The sequence below is a fragment of the Danio rerio genome, chromosome 25, assembly GCF_052040795.2.
Source record: "Danio rerio strain M-AB ecotype USA chromosome 25, GRCz13ab, whole genome shotgun sequence".
NCBI lineage: Eukaryota > Metazoa > Chordata > Actinopteri > Cypriniformes > Danionidae > Danio > Danio rerio.
The window spans coordinates 25,482,974-25,500,344 of record NC_141045.1 but is presented as its reverse complement, the minus strand read 5'-3'; the positions used below and the strand labels follow the sequence as shown (position 1 = coordinate 25,500,344).

The 17,371-nt window shown below is 34.6% G+C and overlaps 1 protein-coding gene across 1 annotated transcript in view; it reads left to right on the top strand.

Moving 5' to 3' along the window:
* Positions 1-17,371, top strand: part of LOC147837707 (uncharacterized) — an 838,558-nt gene that overhangs the window by 54,671 nt on the left and 766,516 nt on the right. The window lies entirely within an intron of this gene.

Sequence of the window (17,371 nt, the reverse complement as noted above, 5' to 3'; positions counted from 1 at the left end):
TACCACACTGTCCTGTCACCCTGTGTGTATCGTCCATTAATAGTCTGCACAAGCGACTTTCGTGGGGTAAAATTGCTGGGTGCTTGAGTTCTTCTGCCATTACCATTCTACTCAACCTTCCACCAACTCTTAAGATGCCATTGTCTAGGATTGGATCCAACTTGTACACTCTACTACTGGTCTTCACAGCTTGACCTTTATTTAACAGTTATTTCATCTTAAAAGCTCTGCTGTTGAATATGACGAATGAGAAACTCCCCCGCAAGTGCCAAATCCTCCACTGACAAAGTCTGAACCACAGACTGTGATTTAATCTTATTTGTGTGATTATCACGTACTTCTTGAGCTTTAGGATGTTTTATAAAAGCTTCTGCAGCATCTTTCCGCTTTCGGCTCAAGTACAGAAGCATACTCCTAAATTTTAACAACCATGCCGTTGCTCTTCGTAGTTTTTCCCATGATGAAAAATGATCAATTAGCTTGGTGAATGGAATTGAATTAGCTGTGATGATAGAAAAAACAGCAGTTGTTTTCTTTATTTCTGGCTCACTATCTGAAATGCAAAGCGTTTCTTGAGGCATTGCTGGCCAGTTCGAAGTGGGACCTTTCAAGTACTCTGGACCTGTCAGCCATCTTCCATCATTCCTAAAAGTGACTTGACACTTTGAGAGGCATCATCAGCAGGATTGGCAGTAGAATTAACATAGCGCCACTGAAACTTTTGTGACAAGTTTCTAATAGTGGAAACTCTATTAGCTACATATGTCAGGAATCTGCTGGTGTCATTCAAGATGTATTTAAGGACTGATGTACTATCTGTCCAAAACACAGAATCATACAGAACAAGCTCCAATTCTTCTCTCAACATCCTATCAACCTTTGCAGCAAGAACTGCGGCTGCCAGTTCTAATCTAGGAATAGTCATCACTTTCAGTGGTGCTACTCTTGCCTTGCCCATCATGAAAACCACATGAATCAACCCATCAATGTCTATCAAGCGCAAATAGCTAGCTGTACCATAGCCAACTTCGCTGGCATCACTAAAGTGATGTAGTTGAGCACTAGATATTCTTCCAAAGTTACTGGGAATGAAACATCTACTGAAGCGAAGTTTCTCAGTACACGTGAACGTGTTTGATGATGATGATGGCTGTTGAAAGCAGTCTTGCAAGACGGGTTAAAGTTATGATCGCGGTCAAACATTGAAGTTGTTGCAAGCAGTTAATGGTTGATTTGTGAATGGTTGACTCTTGTTTGAGCCGAACATGCAAAGTGATTGTGATTAATAAGTGCTTTGAAGATTGATGGTTCTGGCAATACAATGGAGAACTTTAAATCACTCAGTGCTTTGCGTAGAGGCAAACTCGGGGGTTGTACAAGGAAAATGAATGAATTAAGAGCTTTGATGATTCACAGAAGCAATGTTGACAAAGTGAATGAACTTCACATTGAATTTCAAAAGGCTCTAGATGAATTTTATGAAGTACATTATCAGTATTTAATATTAGTATTAGTATTTTTAATAACTGTTTTGCCTTCAACTGTATATAGACCAGCTATGGCTTAGCCTACTATACCAGTTTCACCAGTATTAAGTGTCTGAATGAATGTTTGCCATTTACAATCGCATTTGTTTGTTAAATTAAATTCTTAAAGTTTTAATGTTTTTAGACCTGTTAAACTTATTTAACTATTGTGCAATATTTTAGGAATATATGCAGCCACCAAGTTAGCATTTGCTGGTCTAGGGGAGTCGTGCAACAGCTGGCTGCAGAAGACAGTGGCTATGAGAGCTGATGGAGCAGGTGTGAATTTTGGGAGGAAGGGAGGCATATCAATTAAACTTCAGGAGGAGGAAAGCACATCATCCCATTTCACTGTATGCCTCATGGGTGAGTTAAGAAAAGTCATTTAAAAGTTATTTAAAAAATGAAACCTCATATCTTCATAGCAAAACAAATGGTCAGATTTGTTTGTTCATTGTGTTAGATTGGAACTTGCCCTACTCTCTGCTCAGAAGGATTCACCTTGGGTAGGCAATGTGTACAACCTGCTCCACTTAATTTGTAAAACATATCACTTCAGCTCAAAATCCAGAAGGGAGCTAAAATGCCTTGGAGTTGAACTGGGTGTATCTGTAAACAATCCAAGTAGTGTCAAGGGAACAAGATGGTTCCCACATGTATCCAGGGCATTGGATGTGCTCCTTAAGCAAGAGAAGGAAAGGACCCTGGACGATTCGGGGCAGTACACAGCTGAATATGCTCATATGGAACACCTGGCTGCATCATCAACAAATGCCGATGTAGCTGGCAGAGCAAAGCATGTGAGTATAAAACATGGGTGGAAATGTTAATGACCTATTAAAAATGTGTGAAATTTTCCCTGCTTTGCCATACATGCACATTTGCACAGTAATGAGTAATGGTTTTTAATAATACATAGATATTAATAAATAAATGTCTGCATAATAACATCTTGTATGTATGGAAATTGTTTCTCAAAAGTGCAATGAAAAATGGCATGCATTTTTTGGTTTTTGTAGATCAAGGAGACCATGGAGGGTGGCTCATTTCTAGCTATCTGTCATTTCTTGGCAGATTTATTTTCTGCCATCAGTAAATACAGCTTGTTACTGCAAAGAAATGATGTGATCCTACCCCAGGTAAGTTTTACCTTGCTCAAATAATCAGTTATACTAGGGCTGCACAATACATCTTTTCAGCATTGATATTGCAATGTGTAAATCTGCAATAAACACGTCGCAAGATATCAATTGTGTTTAATTGAATTTAAACCATTTGGACAAGAAATTATAAAGTTTGTCACTTTAACAACAATTTATTGTTTTATTATTTATACAATGAAGACTATAGCGTGTTGTTTGGCATTTGATTAGTGAATTTTTGTAACTTAATACTTTTAGACCCGACCAAAAACCATAAAGCACAGTTTATTTCATATTATATTTGTGCTATTGTTTTCATCTGTGCTTTAATTTATTTTATTTTATCAATTATTTTTGAAGCACCAAGCTTTGAAATTTTATTCATATCACAATATATTCATTAGTTAATTTTCCTTCGGCTTAGTCTCTATTTCAGAGGTCGCCACAGTGGAATGAACCAACAACTATCCCAGCATATGAGCAACCTTCTTGCTCTTTGGCGACAACGATATCCACTGAGCTATCATGCCGCCCCTATCGCAATATATAGCAGAAAAACAAAATAATGCAAAGTTAGTTTTTTTCCAATGTTGTGCACCCCTAAATTATACCATTATTTGAGATCTAAGTTGCATACCATGTTTAGAGTACAACAAAGTTATGTCTAAATTAAATTGCTTTAACAGGTAGTCAGCAGCTTGAAGAACCTTGTCCTCAACATTGAGGCAATGGCTGTCAGGCCATGTCCAAGTGGCAAGCTGGCTTTCTTCCATGCAGCCATGAAAAGCCAGAGAAATGTCAGGGAGCAGCAGCAAAAAATGCAGCCTCAATTTATATTTCGGGTAGAACTTTTATACATTTTTTTTAAGTTTTCAATTAAGCATTCAATTGTTTTACAGAAAAGTGTTAATATAATTTTTTTTTGTCATGAATCTAGATAGAATATGACATGAATTCCTGTTAATGTAGTGTAGTCAAGTTATATACAGTATGAATCTAACAGCATTTAGAATAATTTCATTACTCAACCCTATTGCACAAACTTACAGATAGGCTAAGTAAATAAATGTCAAAGTTGTTTGCTGATTAGTGTATTTTGGACTTAGTTTTAATTACTTTCATCCTGACAGCAATATTGTTTTTTTTTTTTATTTCAGAACATCCTTCATCTTGTTAGGGTAATGTTAGTCCTCCCTGTGTCCTCAGCGCAGTGTGAGAGGGGGTTCTCTGTACAGAAGCGTATCAAGTCGGATGTTAGATCTTCATTACACCCTAACACAGTAGAGGATCTTATCCGAATCAGTGTTGAGGGTCCTCCTTTAGAGGTGTTTGATGCCTCAGTGAAGAGGTAGATGGAGGATGGACAGAGGGCCAGAAGACCAAATTTCAAATCCTGGCCACAGGATGTGTAAATGATCTGTGAATTTTGTTGTTTATGTTTTTTGTTAGATTTGATTGTGTTTTTTCCCTTCTCTGAATAAAAAAAAAAATACAATTTGTAGTTGTCGTGCTCCTCATTTTTTGCTGGCATTCCTAAATTTTTGCTAGCACTCCTAACTTTCTGAAGTTGGGAGCACTAGTGCTACCAAGTGAAAAAGTTAATTTCGAGCCCTATATATATATATATATATATTAGGGATGCAACAATATTGTAAATACCGTCATACCGCAATAGTAATTTTTTTCAATATTACTGTAGGCGCATATTTCTGAGAAAAGTTTGCTTAGGCGAATGAAATGAACGGGAGGTAGCGGGAACTACAATTCCCATCAGCCTTGGCGTGGCCATCATCCTTTGCGGTCTGTTGTCACTACAGATCCAGGAATGCGGAAATGGAGTGTGTGAACCTAAAGCGGGTTTTAAATCGGATGTGTGGAAGTATTTCAGTTTCTTTCTAAAAAGATACGAAAAAGGAGAAAAGGTGACAGACAAAGAAAAAAACGGTATGCTGGCACTGCCAGACTGTGGTGAAATATCAGTCGGGGAATACGACTTAAAGCAGTCATGGGGACTGGAGAACACCGCACACTTGTTAGATTGATCGAGACATTGACTTGTACTGTAAAGAGACCTCTATCTCACTCATGGCTTGTCCTCTCAAGTGGTGGAAAGACAATGCACAATGTTACCCACTGCTGTCAACCTTGGCTAAATCATCTCTCTGTCCCAGAAACCTCAGTCCCAAATGAGAGGGTTTTTTCTGTTGCAGGGGACAAATGCCCAGAGATCCCAGCTTTTGCCAGATTATATTTAAATATTTTTTCTTAAAAAAAAAAAAAAACATCTTTATCCAAGTGAGTGATTGATTAAATGTTTAATGTGATGAGTTTTCAACAATACTAAATTGAAACTTTTTTTTTCTACATGGTTTTATAGATTTTTGTTATTGAAATTTAAAAATTGAAGTTCCTGTTTCAAAACTTACTTACTTTCAGTGCTAAGGTAAATAAGTACTTTTGGCACTTTTTTCGAGTCTTTTCATTAGTTTTGTTTTCCTGTAATGGCACCGTACTGTGCCATTCATACCGAGCTATTACCGTACCGTGAAATTCTGATACCATTACATCCCTAATATATATATATATATATATATATATATATATGTATATATATATATATATATATATATATATATATATAATGTAAATAGTAACATAAAGCATCAGAGTAGATGGGGCAGTACAGTAATTTACCATTTATAATGACAGTAACTATCTGTGATGGGTCCATAGAGTGAACTACTGTAATTTATTCTTTGCACTACACAATTTCATACAAATCTTGCTCCTTTTACAGTAAAATACTGTTTCCTTTCATTCCAGCAAAACCCTGGCTCTTTTACAGTTATTTACTGCAAAATCTACAGTAAGGGTTAACAGTGTAAAGTTTTGTAAACAGTCTAGCGGTGTGGCTTTTGATTTAGTCTGTTACCTCAGATTTAAATTAATCTGGATGTGATTCAAATGGCGTAGGACACAGAACATAGACTCAAGCAAATTAGCCATGCTTGGAGAAACAAAAAAAAAAATTAAAAGCAGTCTGTGTGCACAGATGGAGCACCGCTAACCTTACCCGAGTCAGCCTGAAAATGGACGGTTTACTTAAGATGTGATCTCAATTCCAATAAATCCTGGAAATGCTGCACATGAATTGATAAATCGCGTATGAATTGGTCTGTGTATTTATAATCACTCACTTTTCTGACACACACGCTGTGAGTGACACGCTGTAAGCTGATCTAATCTCTAATTTAAATATGTATTTGTGAACCATATATTTAATATACAAGTTAACATTTAGATTTCAAGGAGGAGACCGGGTATAGTCGTAACACGGGTCAATTGTAACACTTCCAATCTCTAGAACCAGGGACAAGTTACAAATCAGTTAATTCACTTCAAACATGCTCTAATTAGTCCTCATACCACATAAGAAAAAGTACTGTGAGTCCTGTAAGAGACACAGCAGTCATTAAAGGAAAAAAAAAAACTACATTTGAGGTGAGAAAGTAATATTTTTCTAAATTATTTTTAAGATAGCATTTTTAAGAAAGATATTATTGTCATTTTAAGGCCATTTTATGCCACTCATTATATAATGCCAGAATGACAATTACAATGCAAGCACACTCTTCCAAAGAACACATAATATTTAATTCTTTAGAATATTTAATTTAATTATAGTCATTTAAACAATTTAATAATTAGGGAATCACAATATGAAAATGTATATGTTAAACAAATAAATAAAAATAAGTGTTAACAAAAAGTTATTACGATTTTCAGTTTTCAGACACCCACATGAATATATACTATAGTAATAGACCAATTACCATGTTTGTAAACATCCAGGATGTGCGCGCAGGGAGGTGGCAGAAAGCAACCAGGAGCCCCAGCATTTACAACGAGGGAATGACATCAGATGCGGTGCAGAGTTGTTGTTGTCTTAAAATAAGATATATTACTTACATATTATATATATATTATTTACATAATGCTTACAGCATATTATAACAGCTCGTCACCCAGTGACAAGCACAGTGATTCAGCAAAATTAACGTTAAAGTGAGCGGCATTCATCTGACAGGTCCATTTGCAATAGCACCCTCCCAATGAATATTGGATAAGACGAAGTGAATAAGCATCCAGCCCGAAATATACAATCTCATTGAAGCTCCGAGTGATTTTACAAGAGAGAAGTTAAAGGTCTACAAGTCTTTAGATGCCAGCAATTTTGTTCTTTGTGGTCATGTGCAAGAAATAATGCTCCACGATGACCAGATTCAAGAGCTAAACACAGAGATTCCGCCTAGCCAAAGACAAGGAAACAAGACGAAGCTAACATTATACAAGGCCTGGGTAATTAATCACCAACACGCAAAACGACTGCATTATGACAGTGAACTTCACCTGTATGGCAGGGTATGTGAACCTACACATAGAGGTAAAGTTGGTTTTATATTCGCACATTCAGACTTTCTCCTTAATTATCTAATTTCATAAAAATATTATTTGCAAACTCTAAATAGCGAAATCATATTAGCAGCAGCCAATGACTATCAAAGTACAACATTGTTCACAGTCAAATAAACAGTGCTAATGTTGTTTTCAAGTCACACTTGCAGGTTATTTCAGACCGAATATTCAAAGTGTCGTGGTAAACAATATAGGGAATGTGTCACAAGTTGTCACTGAATGAATGTGTGATTATAAAACTAAGTTTACCTTAATAAACCTAACTTTCACGTTTCATTCTTAGCATTCAGTGTCAGCAGTTTAATTAACCATATGTAACTGAATTTCAGCAATCAAAAACAAGTGATGTGTATGATTCAGCATAGCGTGAACTGACCTGAAATGACATGAGAACTGCAGAGTCCAGCATTTCTGATTAGTTCCTCACTTCATTCAGCTCCCATTTAGCCAAAGACGTCTGCAGTCGGTATTAAAGCAGTGTGTGGTGTATGGTAAAAGTTAAGTTTTCTATTTTTGGAGTCGAATTCGGCATCCTACAGCAAAACACAACATCTTTCCCATTGCAGCCTGTTCTTTTTTTGCAACCGGGGACCCGTGTAACGTCATGTGTAACGTAGGTTGGTAATTGGTCTATAGAGTAGAGTGGAGGAACTATGACATCAATTTGTATGCAAAAACCCGGAAGCGAGTTAGCATTTTAGCAGTTCCGGTTCCCTCGTTTTAAAATCAATGTTAATTTTGAATGGGGTTTCAGTAAAATCACTTAAATAAGGTCCGTGGCGAACACAAACTCAAGATACTTTCACGTTTTGTTCCATGACATAAAACACATCGGTTACACCACACTCTTGATTTTGTTAAATCGGTTATGCTTCTTTAAAAAGACGGTTGCTATCAAGTTGCTGAATGGGACTACTGGCGGTGTCGGAAAACATTATACATCATCGAGCTGATTTGGTCTGGAGCGCAGCTCGCCTCTGTTGGGCATTAGGATTTGTCTGTTATTTAGGTATTTTCATGAATAGTATTTCATAGTTTGTAGTTTCTAATTGGGAATTCAGATTGTGTGTAGATAATTCCTTCACTTGTAAGGCTGTCAAGACAGATTCATTTGTTGATTGCTTATTTTAATTAAACAATGTTATACTGCTTACCAGTGCAGCCTGTCTCTTTCTTGCTCTCAGTGATGCAAACGTGTTAATAAATGTGTAAAAATACATGCATTTTAACATGATCAAGTGATTTTTTTGTCTTTTTTCTTCTTCTGAACACATTTAACTCTGTCATAACTGCAATTTTTACACTCCTCCATAAAATGTCTAGCATATGTGACTGTGTGGGCTGCTTTTCACTGTACTTCGTGACAAAAAAAAGGGAAATTGAATGCTGTTCTCTATCCATGATGGAATTCTTGCATGCATTTAAAAGACTTGCAGGCATTTAAAAGAAGATTTTTCATCAATACTTTACATATAACAGCATAATAATTAAATAAAAAAATATTAACACCACGTTACCCGTTAAAACACAAACGTGTTTTAGCACACTTTAAAAGTGAATGGAATTTGGTGTATTATAAGTTAAGCATATTTTAGAAAAAAATATATATATAAAAATAATTATACCCTATTTAAACTTTATTTTAAAAACTACAGACAATAAACATAATTTTGTAACAATTTATATTTTAAAGTTGTAAAAAATTTAAGTTAAGTTATAAATATTTAAATATTTTCAAGGTTAAGCCAATTCATTAACCCTTTTTTAAGAAAGTGAAATAGACTTTGACAGAAATGGTCCTGCCAAGTTCATCAACCTTATTGACTGTGGATTTTTGTGGACAGTATCCGAACATTAGTTTTGTCTTTAAATGTTGTTTTATACCTATAAGATTTTTTAAAAAGTTAAATCTGTCAAAGCTAGCGTTGACATAACGTTAGCTTTCTTAGCCAACAACATTTATTAGGTAGCTTATAAAGCACACATTGAATATTACAGAAAATAGAGCGATCCATCAGATCCTGTAGGTCAGGGTTCACCAAACTTGTTCCTGAAGGGCCGGTGTCCTGCAGATTTTAGCTCCAACCCTAATCAAACACACCTAGACAAGCTAATCAAGGTCTCACTAGGTATACTTGAAACATCAGGTGTTTTGTGGCATGTTGGAGCTAAATCCTGCAGGGACACCGGCCCTCCAGGACCGAGATTGATGACCCCTGCTGTAGGTCGATAATGTTAGCTTGAAGACATCATGTTGTCAGATCATGTTGTCAGAGTAAAGTAACACACACAGTAATGGAACATTACTCGATTATAGCTCCAATCTCCTCACGAAACTCCCGCCCAGAGTTACAACTGATAATCTTAACGATATGCCCCGTGTGGCTAAAATCAAACTACAGTGCAATGCATTCTGGGTCAGATTGATTTCTATATGTTAATTATCATAAACAGACTTAGACAACTGACCTACAGCGAATGTTTTTGGACTTGTGGGGGAAACCAGAGCTACCGGAGGAAACCCACGCAAACACAGGGAGAGTAAACTCCACACAAAAATGACTTACCCAAGGCTCGAACCAGCAAACTTTCTTGCTGTGAGATAACAGCGCTATCCACAGCGCCACCGCGTTGCCTACTCCCAGATAGCAAGAACATTTGGGCCAAATGTGGGTGATAGCTGGCACATGTGGCTGAGGTATGGGATGGCTGAACAGATACGGGCCAGTTTATTCCCAAATATGTTTTGCCATACATTCAGAAAAGGCGGGAATGTTCTTCTGGTTCACAGCTCCTTTTACAGTATGTGGGCTAGTTAACAAAAAATACATAAGAGCCTAGTAAGGCTGAGCTATGGCCAACATCGGTTGACATCAACTTCTGGCTGACTTTGGGATTGCATTTGGAAAACACGTAAAACTGAAGTATCGTTAGCAGACAGCTGCCACACCACTCTTCAGTTAACATTCTTCCCGCCTGTCATTTGCTTCAGGTAAGTGATAATTTGCACTGTTAGACTTTACCAGTTTTTTTTTTTTTTTTTTTACAGTAGAATACTGGCAGCACTGTTGCCAGCTACTCACTGTAAAAGTTATGTTACAGTAAGTAACTGGCAACAGTGTTGCCAATTAATTACTGTAACTGAACTATTACAGTAAGTGGCTGGCAACAGTGTTGCCAGTTATTTACCGTAACTGAACCAATACAGTGAGTGGCTGGCAACAGTGTTGTCAGTTATTTACTGTAACTGAACCGATACAGCGAGTAGCTGGCAACAGTGTTGCCAGTTAATTACTGTAATAGAGCAGTAGTGGTAACTAACTGGAAACTGTGTACAGTTAATTACTGTATTGTAGTATTACAAATCACAGCATTATACTACATACACATTAATAGTATGTCATATATAGTTATTGTAGTGTGACTAAAATTAATCAGTATTCTTAGCTGTTATTTTAAAATAGAAGGCAAATTTATTTTATTGTTTTGGCACCAAACAAATAAATAACAGAAAATGTATAACAAAATTAAGAAATCAGCAGATATAAATCTTGTCTTACATATTACAGGTCTGCACAGTAAGGCTGCGGTCACACTAATGTTTAAGCATGCAAAATTCTGTCATAAGGCACTGCGAAGTGGAATTAAACAAAGCGAGGAGTGGAATTAAACAAAATAATTAGAGATTGAAAAAGCAAGCCAGAGAGGTCATGTTTTGATCTTTGATTGGTCTCAAGCAATCATATGATGTGATTTCGTATGTCAGCATTCTCCAAGCTTGAACTTTCCAATGCTGCGAATTATGAAATTTGTCGCATGAGCTATCATTCCAGGTCTGCAGTACTCACATGCATATGAATGGAAGTCTATAGGGAGAAAAGTGCAGTGTGACCGGGACTTTAAGCTGTAACTCTAATTAAACACACCTGATCAAACTAATTAAGGCTTGTTAGAAATCTACAGGTAATGTTGAAGCAGGGTGGGTACTAAACTCTGCTGCGCTGCAGTTCTCCAGGAACTTGGAGTTTGACCCCCATGGTATATACAGTAGCAGGGGTGCTTAATCCTGTTCCTGGATATCTACCTTCCTGCAGATTTCAGTTGCTACCCATATCAAACACACCTGCCTGTAATTATCAAGTGGTGTTCAGGTCCTAATTAATTGGTTTAGGTGTGTTTGATATGGATAGCAATTGAAATCTGCAGGAAGGTAGATCTCCAGGAACAGGATTGAGCACCCTTGGTATATAGCATACTTTTAAAGCAACTGCATACATTTATCACTATCACAATCACATATCCAATAAACACACACACACACACACACACACACACACACACACACACACACACACACACACACACACACACACACAAATGCTGCAGTGAAATGTGTTACTCTCTCCTCAAAACTGACCATGCAAAAAAAAAAAAAGTAAAGTCAGCAACACCGAAAAACCAAAGGATCCAATCTTTTATTGTTATTAATATTATTTAAACTTTTTTATTGTTTCTAATATAAATTCATAGGTGGAAACACAGCTCTGAAAAATACTTAGCAACAAACTAACAACCTGGGACCGGACAGTGGAGCTTTTGTTTGTGGATGGCTATGTGTATCATGTTTTTGTGATTCCCTGTGATGATGTGCACATGTTACCTTACTGAGGTGATGGAATTTATTTTGGCTTAGTTGCCAGAAAGATACATACAACTGTTAGCATCTGTACATTATGGCAGTATGCAATATCCAATAAATACATATACTTAAACAAAAGTAATGTAAGAAGTTATATGTGGAGAGGCTAACTAGCTAACAATGTAGCTTTCAAGTACGCAGTTCAAGATAACAACAATATAACTTAAAACACAGCCTTATTTTAGAAACCCTCACAAACATTTGAACACATTTTACTTACTCATTGTAGATTCTTATTTAAAGTCTAAAACATATCAGACTCTACATCTGAATTGATAGACAGAGAATAGAGCACACTCAGCAGTAAACAAATCAAACACCTGGCTCCCTTAAAGGGCCAGCATTTTCTGAAAACTTTTTCTAACACCTTTGTGTTTAGAATAAGACGGACAGCCTGTGGGAGTGTGTATTGATGCCTAAATCATTATTTTCTGCCTTTAAAATGCACATCTCTATAAATAGCAACATAAACCATCAGAGTAGATGGGACAGTAAAGGTTGAACTGTAATTTGCTATTTATTGTCAAAGTTACTATCTGTAATGAGTACATAAAGTAAATTCCTGTAATTTATTCTTTGCACTACACAATTTCATACAAAGTCTACTCCTTTTACTGTAAAATACTGTTTCATTTTATTACAGCAAAATACTGGCTATTTTACAGTTATTTACTGCACAATCTACAGAGTAAGAGTGCAGTTATACTAATTAAACACACCTGATCAAACTAAATCTAAAGGTAGTGTGTTGAAGCAGGGCTGGAACTAAATTCTGCTGGGCTGCGGCCCTTCAGGAGTTTGACATCCCTGGTACATAGCATATTTTCAAAGGAACTGCCTACATTTATCACAATCATGCACATATCATTGAATAAAAACAATAAAAATATAAAAACTTCATCCAAAGCAAAAAATAAATAAATAATAATAATAATAATAATAATAAATAATCTGATCCTCATGTTGTTCCAAACCTGTAGTAATAGAAATAAATAAATAAATAAAATAACCTGATTAATACATTTATTTAGGAAACCCTTTATACTATACTGTTAATGCCACTTTTACCTACTTCATTTGAAGTTTTCCAGACAAATTCATTGAGTCTCTGCAAAAATGTATGTACGTGCTGTTTAAGATATTTTTTAAATAACACATTTTTACTAGTTATTTAGCAAAATACTAATATTCAGCTTAAAGTGCAATTTAAAAGCTTAACTATAGGCTAAACTAGGCAAATTAGATTAATCATAAAAAAGTAAACAAAGTTATAAAAATGATTGTGATAATTTGGTTGCTCTGTGTGAATAGTTTTGCCTTTAAATGCATCTCGTCGATATCTTTACCTTTTAATTAGCTCTGTGACATTGACATTGGTTGACTCCTGATACTCAATGTTAAAAACATAAAAGGAACCAAAGAAAACACAGAGATGGCTGCAGAGAAATTTAACTTATCATCAATGCATTGTCTCACTTTCTCCTCAATACTGACCATTCACATACCAAAACTGAACAGTATATATATATATATATATATATATATATATATATATATATATATATATATATATATATATATATATATATATATATATATAGCAACATAAAGCATCAGAGTACGTGGGGTATTAATGGTTGAGCAGTAGTTTACCATTTATTATCACAGTAACTCTGTAATGGGTACATAAAGTAAATTACTGTAATTTATTCTTTGCACTACACAGTTTCATACAAATCCTGCTCCTTTTACAGTATAATACTGTTTCCTTTTATTATAGCAAAACACTGGCTATTTTACAATTAGTTACTGCATAATCTACAGTAAGGGTTAACAGTGTGGCATTTAAAGTGATTTTACTAAAATGTTCATCATTATATGTAAAAGTTAGGACTCATTGAGTGATTAGTTATTGCTTTAATTAAGAAATGCCTCGAGTTGTATATTGTTTTCTTCTTTGAACGTAGTGTTTATGTAACGTTAGCGCTCCAACAGTTTGCTGTTTAAATTAACGTGAACATTAAAGTTATTGCCAATTTCCAATGACCACAAAATACGGTTAATTTATTGTAGACAAATATCAATTTGTGAAAATGTTCAGTCACGTTTCAGTGTGGTTTAGTAAGGTTTAAAATAAAAGCAGTCCCATTAGGCCTAACATGATAGTGGAAGTAGTTTGGTTTTCAAAGATTAACTTATGTTGGCTGTTTTGATAGTTTTAACAGTTAAAAGTTCACACAAAAATGTAGTTGTCATCAATTACTCTTCCTTTATTTGTTTTATTTATTTCTTCTGTTGAACAAAAAATTATATATTTTGAAGAAACATGTGACAATTGACTTCAGTAGTATTTGATTTTCCTACTATGTAAGTCAATGGTTACAGGTTCACAGCTTTCTTCAAAATATCATCTTTTGTGTAGCTCTGGAAAGAAACTCGTAAAGTTTTGGAACTATGTGAACTTTATTACACATTCAGCTATAACAATGCTAATGTGAAACACAAAGGCAATGCCTCATAAGTGTTTAGGAAAATGGGAAAAATTAAAAATTGAAAAAATAAGTCAAGTGGAGGCCAGAAGATAATGACCTAGTAACTAGTACTTGGGTTAATGTTCACAAAACTGAACACTTTAGATTTGCAGAAAATTTTAAACTGATTTTAAACTTAACTGGGAGAATCATTAACAATTTATTGCAATTATTTGAACACTTTATATAATAGAAATTATATAAATTTTGAATAAATATTTAAAAATGTAATAGATTACATGTATTTAGTTTAACCACACAGTTTAGCATTTTGATTTGTATTGCAATTTTGCAGCTGTACCTCCAGGTTGTATTGCTGATCATATTATTTTAATTCTTTTTCACTGCAGGTGCTGTCAGACAGAATCCCCTCACTCCCGTCATTGAGCGTAAAACATAAATATTTCTGTGAAATTCAGTCTACGTTATGTCCAGTCTCTAAAGAACTTTCCACTGCTTTTAACTCGACCAGCAGCTTGTTCAAGCACTTGAACAGGAAGCATTGTAGGACAATACTCATCACCAAGGACACTGGCACCCAGAAACACAGCGGCCCAACTCAACATTAACAGGCTAAATTGGATTTTTGTGCAGGATCAGGAGTGAAGTTACTTCTGAATATGAAGAGAAGTGTAGCTGCTTATGCCGTTCACATATCTCATCTTTAGTGCGCTGGATGGCATTGGTATTGCATATTGTGTGCGCTCACATTTCCCAAGTTCACCAAGTTAAAAACCACGAGTCACATGGCAAGAACTGATGGATGAGCTTCAGGCTTTGCGTGGATTCTACATTTCTGTAGTCTAATTACCTCAGACAAACTCAGAACCCCCAAACACTGCAGTGTTTTTTCATACTATGGGTGTCGGTGGTTTCAGATATTCAGTTTTCTTCTAAATGTCTTCTTTTGTGTTAAAAAAAAGAAAAAAGACAAACAGGTTTGGAAGAAGTAAATGATGAGAGAATTTTAAGTTTTAAGTTATAGCATGTTTTTTTTTCAAGAAAATTGTTTAATATTTATTGAAATTGTAAAATAACTGCTTTCTTATTGAATGTAGTGTCAAATGAAATGATGACTCCAGTCATAACTGCTTTTATTACTAGTAACATTATTAATAATAATAATAATTAATATTAGAGTGATTTCTGAATGATCGTGTGACTCTGAAGACTGGAGTAATGAAGCTAAAAAAATCAACATTAAAATTACTGGAATAAATGATTAAATTAAATGACTAACTACTTTTGAACAGTTATTTTACAGAGCAATAATATTTCTTAATTTTACAATGTGTTCTGTATTTTTGATTAAATAAATGCATCCTCGGTGAGCAGGAGAAGCTGATTTTAAAACGTATAAGAATCTGACAGACCCGAAAACTTTGACCAGTAGTGTGTGTTGAATTTTTTTGTGTGTATTATATCATCTTTGCATCAAATATATGATATTTATATTTATCTAACAATTATTTCTATTTTGTATTTTTCACTTAGTGTTGTAAAAATGTTTTCTAAGTCTTTATTTGTCCACATTTTGTTCAATAATTGTTTTATCTGAATGTTATTTGCATTGATTAAAGTAAGTTTGATTGTAATTTTTGTTGAGTGATTTACTCAGTTAATATATGGGGTCAGCCACATGTGGGCCACATAAGGGCATAACAGAACTCAGCCTTACTAATCTTGAATACAAGGCCCATATCTGGGCCACATAAAAAATGTATTACTTAGCTCAAGCTTGGTGGAGTTGTGGCACTACTTTGGTTTAGTTCTGGCTAAAAAGATGTGGGCCAGTTCTAGGCCGGGGAACACTACTGATCTGGGCCACATCTTAGCTGTTGATTTGGGCCAGATCAGGGCCAAAGGAAATTTGTTGACTGGTCTTTATATACTTATTTACATTCCTTATTTTTTGTGTATTTTGATGGACATATATTTTAAATACACTGGGTGGAAGTATTTTTTTGGTGATAGCTATTTAAATTTATTTTTATTTTTTTAAACATTTTTAATTAATTGATTTTTTTTTTTGACCGTCTGCAGTCATTTTTTATTGCAATTTAAATATAAGAAGAAAAAAATAATCAAAAAACTAAATTCAAGGCTTTAAAATAATTTACAGTTCTTTTTGCTTTGATATTTTTTGTTTCTTTTATCGTGCATAGGTAATGACATTTCTATTTTAAAGTAAGTAAAATTAGCTTTTTTTCACAGGCCAATTACATTTATGAATAACAAAATTCCCATAAATAAATAGCAAATTAACAATATGCCAAATTTTAAAGTCGACTAGTCTCATAAAAAAATAAAACATCTTTTTCTTTAAATTCTAAAGCAATATTCGTTTTCTGCTTAAAAAAAAGAAAAGATCACACCAAAACAATTGTGCATATATACAATCATAAAATAAATGAACAATACTCTCTTCTTTATCGTTACAGAAAGTACATTTTAAATCAATAGCTAACAAAATCTTGCAATTACCTGTTTTACAGGATAAATACGATGAACAGTTTTAAATGACACCTCTCTAATTATATTCGTTATACAAAAACGTATGGAATTCTTAAAAGTCTCGTTCCAGTTAACATCTTGAAATTGTGATCTCAATAGCTGAAGGAACGCTGACAATCAGGCAAATCATTCTAAGATAATTATTATTACATTTTTTTCCTTTTATATACCTTCCAATTTAAGAGTAAAATCTAAATGTGTTTTGAACTATATTGTTTACTAATACTTTCTTAATCTCTGAAGGAATACTTTAATTGCCATCATATACTCTTTAACAGGTATATAAAGATAATTATTTTTCTATAAACTTTAAATAGGTTAGCACTATTTAAAAAGTTGTGAAACCAGCAAAATATTATTTCTAAACCAATTAATAATATTTTATTAGTATTAGTAGTAGTACTACTAATATATACTGCCACCCAGTGTATTTAAAAAATATATATATATCCGTTGTCGTCCACGATATCATTCCTCTCGGCT